Source organism: Lissotriton vulgaris, chromosome 5 (assembly GCF_964263255.1).
Source record: "Lissotriton vulgaris chromosome 5, aLisVul1.2, whole genome shotgun sequence".
NCBI lineage: Eukaryota > Metazoa > Chordata > Amphibia > Caudata > Salamandridae > Lissotriton > Lissotriton vulgaris.
The window spans coordinates 344,825,456-344,837,955 of NC_141693.1; positions in this window are offsets into that span (position 1 = coordinate 344,825,456).

Here is a 12,500-nt window from a genome sequence, read left to right on the forward strand (position 1 = left end):
GGGGGCCCCGGCGGGCATGCCCGGGTCCTGCCTTCCCCTGATTCAGAATCGCAAAACCACATGGAGGTCTGACTGACCCTCTCCCTAGTAATCCGGAGGAAAATTACCCCCCTTTCTTGTAATCCGTGCACTTGAGGTGACAGAGGGGACCCAAGGCGCGAAAGTACCCGACCTCCTGGAGCCCTCGCTGGGATCCGGGAGGCAAATGGCACCTCATCGGGACTTCCAGGGAAGTTCGGCCATCTGGTCGCCCTCATAGGAAAGCATTGCGGGAGACCAGATGGCCGAGGCGATCCTAGAGACCAGATGGCCGAGGGGATCCCGGAGACCAGATGGCCGAGGGGATCCCGGAGACCAGATGGCCGAGGGGATCCCAGAGACCAGATAGCCGGGCACGAAAGTCAAGCCAGCCGGTGTCACTCTATGCCCCAACGAAAAAGTGAGCTGGCGCCAGGGAACGGGGGCGTGGGGACCAAAGGCCCGGGGCCGTGGCACCCGACCTGGGGCCCGGCCGGGCCCCCGGACCCAGCCGGGGCTCCCAGGCCCGGAGGCACAGGGGAAGCCTCCCCGGGCCCTCCGGACCCCGTCCCGGGGCAGCCTGCCACGCAGCAGGACCAAGGACAGCGCCCGGGATGGGGAGGCCGCCCTCCCCGGGCCCTCAGGGGCCCCGGCCAGAGCTGCTGAACTCAGCCAAGCGAGGGGAGGCTTACCGGGCACAACGGAGCCCCGTCCCGGAGCTTTGGCAGTGTGGCAGGCCGGGGGACCGGGCCCAGGGCCGTGGCACCCGACCCTGGACCCAGCCGAGGCTCCCAGGCCCGGAGGCGCAGGGGAAGCCTTCCCGGGCCCTCCGTACCCCGTCCCGGGGCAGCCTGCCACGCAGCAGGACCAAGGACAGCGCCCGGGATGGGGAGGCCGCCCTCCCCGGGCCCTCAGGGGCCCCGGCCGGAGCTGCTGAACTCGGCCGAGCGAGGGGAGGCTTCCCGGGCACAACGGAGCCCTGTCCCGGAGCTTTGGCAGTGTGGCAGGCCGGGGGACCGGGCCCAGGGCCGTGGCACCCGACCCGGGGCCCGTCCGGGCCCCTGGACCCAGCCGGGGCTCCCAGGCCCGGAGGCGCAGGGGAAGCCTCCCAGGGCAATCCGGACCCCGTCCCGGGCACGCAGCAGGACCAAGGACAGCGCCCGGGATGGGGAGGCCGCCCTCCCCGGGCCCTCAGGGGCCCCCGGCCGGAGCTGCTGAACTCAGCCGAGCGAGGGGAGGCTTCCCGGGCACGACGGAACCCCGTCCTGGTCCTTTGGCTGTGCGGCAGGCCGGTGGACCGGGCCCAGGGCCGTGGCACCCGACCCGGGGCCCGGCCGGGCCCCTGGACCCAGCCTGGGCTCCCAAGCCCGGCGGCGTAGGGAAAGCCTCCCTGGGCCCTCTGGACCCCGTCCCGGGCACCCTGCCACGCAGCAGGACCAAGGACAGCGCCCGGGATGGGGAGGCCGCCCTCCCCTGGACCTCAGGCCTCAGGCCTTCCAGGTAAGCCCGGCAATCTGGTCGCCCCGTTGGAAAGCATTGCACGCTACTTTTGCAAACACATTATCTACCGGACTTGCTCTAGATGGCGCTCCAACATAAGGAATGAACCAACACCTTCCCTACTGGAATCGTGACGAGCTAAGGTCGTCAGCAGCACCGAAGGGGCTAGTTTATCAACACTTTCCCTCCTGTTGCGCGGGTTGCTGTTTGAAAAATAGATTTTATTATGCCTTTAGTTAGTGTGTCCTCTAGATCAAGTTGATCTACTGACTTGCGATGCCAAGGCATCTCGCTGTAAAGGAATGCGATGTCACAGCATGCATTTTCGCATTCGAATAGATACCCGACAAATAACCCCTTCGCTGCGGCGGTTCAAATGGGTTTGGGCATGGAGCTGTGGTGCTCATTGTGAGAAGGTGGCCTGATATGCAGTGGTCACTATTCTAGTGCCCACTATGTATCAGTCCAGCAACCCTTATTGATGATTGGTTGTAAGTCAACCTTATAGACCAGCTATCCTAGTAGCATGGATACGAGCAGTCTAAGGCTAAAGACTCGAGAGGGCGTGTTAAGCCAGCTGTTCACCACACATATATCCCTTGAATACCCAGTGAAAGGACACCACACAAGTGTTATGAAAATAAACAGTTATTTATTTAAAGATCACAACAGCCCTGTACTCTTTATGAGGACAGGGTACTAAGCACAAACCAAAACTCTTACAAAAATACTTAAGTTAGCACAGTATATACAAATGCCCGAGGGGCACGGAAAACCATATACTCTGAAAGTGGAATGCGAAATTCCTAGCAGGTAAGTACAGTATTAATAGCTTTTGGAATCGCTAGGACTTGACTAGGGAATCGTTAGATTATGTCTAGGAGGCCTAGGGGACTCGGGTGCAGTGTGTGCACTCTCACGCGAGATGCGGGACAAAAGTCTATGGTAGCTAGGAATTAGAAAGTTAGTGTTCTCGGGCGAACCCGACCTGGTAGGGAGAAAACGAAAGTAGATTCTGACCCTTGGATAGTGAGGCTATGCTGGGGCACCGAAATGCCGAAGTTACCTAGCCCAGGGGCTGCAGCTGCATAGGTCTGAAAAGACGTCGGGAATCCTCGTAGACGGACCAGGAGCCGGAAGAAAAGATGCTGGCCGGTGACCAGTGGAGAAAGTTCAGTTGGATCCAAGCCTGGATCTCGAAGATAGATGACACCTGAAAGCAGAGGGGACCAAGTTCGAGACTACTAGCCAGTAGTCAGTGGGCACCAGGAGGGCACCGGATGGTAGCCACCTCGACTAGGTGAGTGGGTGACGCTTGACTCGAAGATCTCACGGACCAGGAGGCGTTGTCGGCGACCAGGATGGAGGATCGAGCTGTCCCACGAAGATAGAAGCTGTCGGCGTCGCTGGACCCAGGATTGGGCAACAAAGCCTTGGCAAATTCAAGCCCACGCGGTGGACCTAAAATGGCGTCTGGAGTGGACCAGGAGGGTCCGGGGTGCCTCTCTTGAAGAAGGAAGCAAAGGCCAGCCTGGAGCAACCAGACCAGCAGTCGTGAAGTCGTTGGGCGTCGTTCAGAGGGCCACAAGCCAGCCGGCTAGTAGCCAAACAACGCGGTGCACAGCAAACAGCAGAAGGGCCCCACGCAGATCGTGGAGATGCAGGGGGGCTGATCTTGGGTGCTGGAGCTGCGCAGGGTCGGGGCTTCTCGGACCCCAAAGCACTCACCAGTGGAGGACACGGTGGGCTTGCAGTAAAGATGTCGTGCAGTCTTGGCGATCGTCGGTCCCTTGAGGTCTCGTCGCACTCACGGTTCTCAGCTGGGCTGTAGAGGTGAGTAGAGGTCAGAGGTGCCAGGGAAGCCGGGTCTCGTCGAGCTGGGTCGTCGGATTCGTGATGAAGGACTTGCAGCAGACCGCAGTGTTCTTTAGGATGGTGCCTGCGGATGCAGGGTGACTACTCCTTAGCCACAAGGGAGAATCTTGAAGAAGAAATCGTGAAGTCCTTTCAAAGAAAGTGGTATCTTGATTCCAAAGATGATCTAATTTTAACAGGGGGCCCGCTCCCATCTTTATACTGAAAAAGGGGGCTGACCCGGTGACTAGGTCCTGCCTATGGGTGGGACTAGGTGGGGGGTGGTTACACCCCTCAGCCATGCCGGACTTCCCCAGGCCAGGGGCTGGTGTGCCCCTGGAACTGGTTCAGACCGGCCTATGCGTAGTGAGCACCGGGGTGCCACTCAGCAGTCACCTTCCTGTAAAGCCCTGCCTACCCAGGATACACAAAACCATGTCTGGGACGGTGCTAGCACCGCCCCTGACAGGAAACCCTTTGTCCAGGCTCCCCTCACTGGAAGGACTCCCAGCTGCAGGGGGTCAGACTCGTGTCTGTGGTGGCAGCATCCATTTTGTGGAGCTGAGGCTTCAGTTAACTTTAACCGGGGTTCACAGTTACATACATGTCGTGTCCCTCTAGAAGGGTGGAATGCTAACCCCGTCGCCAGAATTGGCGAGGGGTTAGTATTCCAATTCGTATGACACCTTACTCGACATGTTTTGATAAAGCAATACCAAAGTTAGCATTTAACCGCGAGGATTATAATGCACTTAAGAGTATATGGTATGCGATATCATGGAACAGCTATTAGGACTTGGTTCCGCAAGCTGCAGACAGGCTCAGCTCATGCCAGAGCACCATCTCACACGATTCCAAGCACTCTGCCTTCAGGATTGTCAAGGCCTGCCATAGGAGTGACTGATAGGAATCTGTGTGTCCATTTTAGGGTTAGGTATAGGTATACTACACCTACAGCAAAGGGTGATTACACGACTTTGCCCCAGCTGTCATGCAGCCAGTTGTGTCAAATTTAGGAGGTCAGCCAGGGGTGGCATAATACATGCTGCAGCCCCTGGCAGCCCTGGGTACACCTATGCCCTGAGTTACAGGGTCTGATAAGGTGGCCCAGTACCAATTGGAAATGTACCTAGGGTACATGGAATCCATTTTTAAGAGAGAGCAGTAGGCCTGGGGTCCTGATTGGCAGGATCCCAGGTCGACTATGTCCAAAACCAGCTAAAACACAGGGCAAAAAGTTGGGGGCAACCATAGTCAGGATGTACCTTCCTACACAACCCCCCCCCAAACGAAAGGAGATAAGGCTATCCTTGTCCAGGTAAGCCTCTATTACCTAAGTGGCCATATAAGGAAGTACCAGCTCTGGCTTGGTTTCCCCCGGTGTCATGGTCCACTAGGCAACCCCTCACCCTAAGGGTATCTGAGGGTCTCCACCATAGGGAATCTCTGTCTCTGGTGTGTCTTGGGAAAGTAAAAGGCTGATGCTGGGATGGAGTACTGAAGTGAGGCTCCTCTACCTTTGGGCTCAACTTCCTCCAATCACCATCCATCATGTGTGCCTTTCTTTCTTTAGCTGAGATGCACTGAGCTCTCAGGGTCAGCCTCTGGCTACCTAAAGCTGGAGGCTGAGTCCCTCTGTTTGGCTTACTGGAGGGACAGGTCAGGTCTGGGGTTTTTAGGCCCCATGTTTGGCTGTGCCCAACAGTGTCCAGCTGTGGGAGTTCCCTAACTACTTTTAAGGGGGATCCCTCAGGAGTCCGTTCTATTTTCACTTGGCTAGGTTTACCAGCTTCAGTGATCCTAATCTGCTGATTAGGGGGTTCTTTTGGACAGGGGGCCCTTTGGGGTCCACCACTGGCCTCCCTGATCTCTTCAGCCCTGGGCTGACTGAGGCAGGGTAGAGAGGTGCAGGTTACCTGCTCCAGACTGGGTCCCACCTGGGAAGGGTCCACTGCCATCAGGGGCTCTGCCAGGCTAGGCCTGACTACCTCTGGGGCAGTTCCTTCAACAGGGGTAGAGTCAGTTCCCTGAGGAGGCTGGCTCTCACCTAGTGTCTGGGAGGGGGAAGACTCTTCTTCCTCCTCAATGCTCTCTGTTTGAGTGGAGTGATCCATTGTTTCAGGCTTCACAACCTCACTATCTGTTTGAGTAGAGGCTGAGACCATTTCAACCTTGCCAACCTTTTCAGGAGGGCACTCAGTCTGTGTTTGGCCTGTGACTGTCACAGCCCTCCTATCCTTTTCTGGAAAGTCTGTCTGAGCCTGGGCAGTGGCTACCACTGCCCTTCCAACCTTTTCAGGGTGGAATGGTGCTTGGACTGGGGCTGTAGCCATTACTGCCCCACTAACCTGTCTGGATAGGCCTATCATTCTGGAATGAGTTTCTTGCTCCACCTCAGCCCATGCTGAGAGTTCCAGGTCATTCCCCAGTAAGCAATCTACAGGTAGGTTATCTGTCACTGCCACTCTCATGGGCCCTGTGACATTACCCCAGCTGAGTTTGACTACTGCCATGGGATGCCTTCTCTTCATTCCATGAATGTCTGTCACCTGATAAGTAAAACCAGGGGTCAGTTGAGCAGAGGGGACCAGATGGTCACTCACCATGGTGAGGCTGGCCCCTGTGTCTCTGAATGCCTCAACTTTCTGACCATTCACTAAAACTTCCTGTCTATACTTTCCCAAAATGTGGGGTCCAGTAGTGAAGTTGGCAAACCCCATGCCAGTCTCACAGACAAGAGTGTGGTCAGGGAACCTGGCTAGGCCATAGTCCTCCTGATTGCCCAAAGTAATGCCCACCACATTCTTGGGGGCACTCCCACCACCTGGGGGATTACCACTAGTGGTAACAGGAGGTCTGGGAGTGTTACTTGGGGGTATGTTTTCCTTATTGCTATTTTTAGGGCACTTGGCATCACTTTTGTAATGGCCCACCTGTTTACAGGTATGGCAATAAGGTTTCTTCTGTTCTGAAGGAGTGTTCTGGGACCCACCACCCTTGTTGGAGTTTTGGGGCCCTTGGGAAGTCTTCTCTGTGGATTTATCCCCACCCTTCTCTTGAGGCTTGGTTGATTCCTTTTTCTGGTCACCACCCTGGTTTTTAGGCCTAACCCTGGTTCTGACCCATTTGTCTGCCCTCTTACCCAATTCCTGTGGAGAGGTCAACTCAGAGTCTACCAGGTGCTGATGTAATAGCTGGTTCTGACAATTATTTAAGATTTGCTCCCTCATAATTAGATTATACAATCCTTTAAAATCAGTAACCTTACTACCCAGTAGCCAGCCTTCAAAAGCCTTAGTGGCACAATCAACAAAGTCAGTCCAATCTTGAGACTGAGTTTTCTGGGTGTCTCTGAACAGCATCCTGTATTGTTCAGTGGTTAAACCAAACCCATCAACCAGTACATTCTTCAAGACTTGGTAATTGTTAGCATCCTCCACCCTTGTGGTGAGGAGCTTATCTCTACCTTTACCATCAAAGGAGAGCCACAAGATAGCTGCCCACTGACTTTGGGGAACACCCTGCACAGTGCAGGCTCTCTCCAAAGCAGTAATCCATTTGTGGATGTCATCCCCTTCCCTAAAGGGGGGCACTATCTTATTCAGGTGCTTTTTATCAAAACTCCTTTCCCTATTGCTAGGTTTATTGCTGCCACCAGTGGGAACTAGCCCACATAATTCTTGCTCTCTAGCAAGGGCAAGTCTCTCTTTGGCCAGGGCAAGTTCTTCCCTTTCAATCCTCAGTTTGACTGCCCTTTCTTCAGCTTCATACACTCTCCTCTTAGGGGAAGACATTCCTCTGTGAGAAGAGTTGAGAGAGCCATTGGTTCGAAAGGATCTGCTAGAGCCTCTTGATAGAGACCTAACTCGTCCATTCCCAATGTTAAGCTGACCTGAGAGTGGGCCCAGGGGTTCCCCAGTACCAAGCTCATGTCTGCTTAAGTTGGACCTGCTTAGTCTTCTGACTTCTACCTGTCCCTTATCTGCCTCATCCCCTGACAACTCATCCTCCTCCTCAGCATCATCTGCCTCATGGAGGGGATGGATATCAAAGGGACCCTGTAAGGAGGGCAAACTTCCATCTGGATTAGAAGGGTCTGGGTTACCAGCCCTACTGGCATCATAAGCCTCTAAGAGACCAATCAGAAAGGAAGTGGTGGGGTTAGACCCCTGTTTTAGTTTCCTGAGAGTACACACTTGTCTCATCTCATGGAAGCTAAGAGCAGCATATTTTGAAGTAAGGACCTGTGGAGGGTCCACTGACACAAGGGGATACTCAGAGTTTCCTCCTTTGTCTGACATGCTGATTCTAGTGTGGTGTAAGTGATGCACCTACCTACACTATGTGTTTACCTACTGATCCCTTGCTAAGAGTTGCAGCCAAGGTGTGCTAAGCCTTGAGGAGCTACAACAGCTGGTTCAGTAGAACTCAGAGTATTCTAAGCTTTAGTTATATGTACCTAACAGTACTTATGTGATCTTTCAACAAGATATTCTTAGGATACGTGTGGTAAAACAACAGCAAGCTCAAATCCCAACCGCTGCTCACCAATGTGAGAAGGTGGCCTGATATGCAGTGGTCACTATTCTAGTGCCCACTATGTATCAGTCCAGCAACCCTTATTGATGATTGGTTGTAAGTCAACCTTATAGACCAGCTATCCTAGTAGCATGGATACGAGCAGTCTAAGGCTAAAGACTCGAGAGGGCGTGTTAAGCCAGCTGTTCACCACACATATATCCCTTGAATACCCAGTGAAAGGACACCACACAAGTGTTATGAAAATAAACAGTTATTTATTTAAAGATCACAACAGCCCTGTACTCTTTATGAGGACAGGGTACTAAGCACAAACCAAAACTCTTACAAAAATACTTAAGTTAGCACAGTATATACAAATGCCCGAGGGGCACGGAAAACCATATACTCTGAAAGTGGAATGCGAAATTCCTAGCAGGTAAGTACAGTATTAATAGCTTTTGGAATCGCTAGGACTTGACTAGGGAATCGTTAGATTATGTCTAGGAGGCCTAGGGGACTCGGGTGCAGTGTGTGCACTCTCACGCGAGATGCGGGACAAAAGTCTATGGTAGCTAGGAATTAGAAAGTTAGTGTTCTCGGGCGAACCCGACCTGGTAGGGAGAAAACGAAAGTAGATTCTGACCCTTGGATAGTGAGGCTATGCTGGGGCACCGAAATGCCGAAGTTACCTAGCCCAGGGGCTGCAGCTGCATAGGTCTGAAAAGACGTCGGGAATCCTCGTAGACGGACCAGGAGCCGGAAGAAAAGATGCTGGCCGGTGACCAGTGGAGAAAGTTCAGTTGGATCCAAGCCTGGATCTCGAAGATAGATGACACCTGAAAGCAGAGGGGACCAAGTTCGAGACTACTAGCCAGTAGTCAGTGGGCACCAGGAGGGCACCGGATGGTAGCCACCTCGACTAGGTGAGTGGGTGACGCTTGACTCGAAGATCTCACGGACCAGGAGGCGTTGTCGGCGACCAGGATGGAGGATCGAGCTGTCCCACGAAGATAGAAGCTGTCGGCGTCGCTGGACCCAGGATTGGGCAACAAAGCCTTGGCAAATTCAAGCCCACGCGGTGGACCTAAAATGGCGTCTGGAGTGGACCAGGAGGGTCCGGGGTGCCTCTCTTGAAGAAGGAAGCAAAGGCCAGCCTGGAGCAACCAGACCAGCAGTCGTGAAGTCGTTGGGCGTCGTTCAGAGGGCCACAAGCCAGCCGGCTAGTAGCCAAACAACGCGGTGCACAGCAAACAGCAGAAGGGCCCCACGCAGATCGTGGAGATGCAGGGGGGCTGATCTTGGGTGCTGGAGCTGCGCAGGGTCGGGGCTTCTCGGACCCCAAAGCACTCACCAGTGGAGGACACGGTGGGCTTGCAGTAAAGATGTCGTGCAGTCTTGGCGATCGTCGGTCCCTTGAGGTCTCGTCGCACTCACGGTTCTCAGCTGGGCTGTAGAGGTGAGTAGAGGTCAGAGGTGCCAGGGAAGCCGGGTCTCGTCGAGCTGGGTCGTCGGATTCGTGATGAAGGACTTGCAGCAGACCGCAGTGTTCTTTAGGATGGTGCCTGCGGATGCAGGGTGACTACTCCTTAGCCACAAGGGAGAATCTTGAAGAAGAAATCGTGAAGTCCTTTCAAAGAAAGTGGTATCTTGATTCCAAAGATGATCTAATTTTAACAGGGGGCCCGCTCCCATCTTTATACTGAAAAAGGGGGCTGACCCGGTGACTAGGTCCTGCCTATGGGTGGGACTAGGTGGGGGGTGGTTACACCCCTCAGCCATGCCGGACTTCCCCAGGCCAGGGGCTGGTGTGCCCCTGGAACTGGTTCAGACCGGCCTATGCGTAGTGAGCACCGGGGTGCCACTCAGCAGTCACCTTCCTGTAAAGCCCTGCCTACCCAGGATACACAAAACCATGTCTGGGACGGTGCTAGCACCGCCCCTGACAGGAAACCCTTTGTCCAGGCTCCCCTCACTGGAAGGACTCCCAGCTGCAGGGGGTCAGACTCGTGTCTGTGGTGGCAGCATCCATTTTGTGGAGCTGAGGCTTCAGTTAACTTTAACCGGGGTTCACAGTTACATACATGTCGTGTCCCTCTAGAAGGGTGGAATGCTAACCCCGTCGCCAGAATTGGCGAGGGGTTAGTATTCCAATTCGTATGACACCTTACTCGACATGTTTTGATAAAGCAATACCAAAGTTAGCATTTAACCGCGAGGATTATAATGCACTTAAGAGTATATGGTATGCGATATCATGGAACAGCTATTAGGACTTGGTTCCGCAAGCTGCAGACAGGCTCAGCTCATGCCAGAGCACCATCTCACACGATTCCAAGCACTCTGCCTTCAGGATTGTCAAGGCCTGCCATAGGAGTGACTGATAGGAATCTGTGTGTCCATTTTAGGGTTAGGTATAGGTATACTACACCTACAGCAAAGGGTGATTACACGACTTTGCCCCAGCTGTCATGCAGCCAGTTGTGTCAAATTTAGGAGGTCAGCCAGGGGTGGCATAATACATGCTGCAGCCCCTGGCAGCCCTGGGTACACCTATGCCCTGAGTTACAGGGTCTGATAAGGTGGCCCAGTACCAATTGGAAATGTACCTAGGGTACATGGAATCCATTTTTAAGAGAGAGCAGTAGGCCTGGGGTCCTGATTGGCAGGATCCCAGGTCGACTATGTCCAAAACCAGCTAAAACACAGGGCAAAAAGTTGGGGGCAACCATAGTCAGGATGTACCTTCCTACACTCATGATGGAGCTACTGGACCCAGCCCAGCAAGGAGAGGCTCCCCGGGCAAAACAGAACCCCGTCCCGGGCTTTGGCAGTGCGGCAGGCCGGGGGACGAGGGGAACCCAACCCGGGCCCCTGGCCCCATCTGGGAGGCCGGAGGCGCTGGGGACGCCTCTCCGGGCCCTCCCGGACCCCATCCAGGGCTTCCTGCCACGCGGCAGGCCCAGGAACAGACCCGGGGCTGGGGCAACATCCTGGCCCGTCCAGCTGCCGGCTGAGGACCGCTAGGCCGAGAGTACCTTGTCCCTATCAATCCGGAGGAAAATTACCCATATTTCTTGTAATCCGTGCACACAAGGTGACAGAGGGGACCCAGGGCGCAAAAGTGTGCGAGCTCCCGGAGCCCTCGCTCGGATCCGGGAGGCGAATGGCACCTCATCGGGACTTCCAGGGAAGTCCGGCCATCTGGTCGCTACATAGGAAAGCATTGCGGGCGACCAGATGGCCGAGGCGAGAGGGGCGACAAGATAGCCGCGGCCGAAATGACACCAATCTGCCTGCCCCAGTCCTGTAGGGATCAGGAGCTGCAGGGCTCCGGGGCTCCCTGCCGCGCGGCAGGACCCAGGACGGAGCCCCCGGTATGGAGGCCACCCTCTCAAGGGTGCCCCGGACGGGGCTCCCAAAACCCAGCGGAGCAAGGGGAGGCTCCCTCGGCACCACGGAACCCCGTCCCGGGCCTTTGGCAGTGCGGCAGGCCGGAGGGACAGGGCCCTGGGCCCAAGCACCCGACTCGGGGCCCGGCGAGGCCCCTGGACCCTGCCGGGGCTCCCAGGCCCAGAGGCGCACGGGAAGCCTACCCCGGGTCCTCCGGACCCCGTCCCAGGCACCCTGCCACGCGGCAGGACCCAGGACGGACCCCCCCCGGGCAAGGAGGCACACCTCCCCGGGGCAACTGAGGGCCCCAGGACGGAGCTCCTGAACCCAGCCAAGCACGGGGAGGCACCCCGGGCACCACGGAACCCAGTGCCGGGCCTTTGACAGTGCGGCAGGCCGGAGGACAGGGCCCTGGGCCAGAGCACCCCATCCGGGGCCCGGGGACCCCAAGGCCCAGAGGCACAGGGGTAGCCTTCCCCGGGCCCTCCGGAACCCATCCCGGGCACCCTGCCACGCGGAAGGACCCAGGACGGTGCCCCGGCCGGAGCTCTTGAACCCGGCCAGGCTCCCCAGGCACAACGGACACCGCTAGGCCGAGAGGGGTCCCAGAGTACCTTGTCCCTATCAATCCGGAGGAAAATTACCCCCATTTCTTGTAATCCGTGCACACAAGGTAACAGAGGGGACCCAGGGCGCAAAAGTGCCCGACCTCACGGAGCCCTCGCTGGGACCCGGGAGGCGAATGGCACCTCATCGGGACTTCCAGGGAAGTCCGGCCATCTGGTCGCTACATAGGAAAGCATTGCGGGCGACCAGATGGCCGAGGCCAGAGGGGCGACCAGATGGCCGGGACCGAAATGACACCAATCTGCCTGCCCCAGGCCTGTAGGGAGCTCCGGGGCTCCAAGGCTCCAGGCCTCTGGGGCTCTGGGTCTCTGGGTCTGCAGGGCTCGGGGACTGCAGGGCTCGGGGACTGCAGGGCTCCACGGCTCGAGGGGCTGCAGGGCTACGGGGCTCCGGGGCTCCAGGGCTCCAGGGCTCCAGGGCTGCAGGGCTCCAGGGCTGCAGAGCTCCGGGGCTGCTGGGCTGCTGGGCTCCAGGGCTCGAGGTCTGCAGGGCTCCAGGGTTACAGGGCCTGGGACCCATGGAGCCCGTCCCGGGTACTTTGCCACTCTGTGGGCCGGAGGAGGGAGCCCCGGATGCCTGGGAGGTGTTGC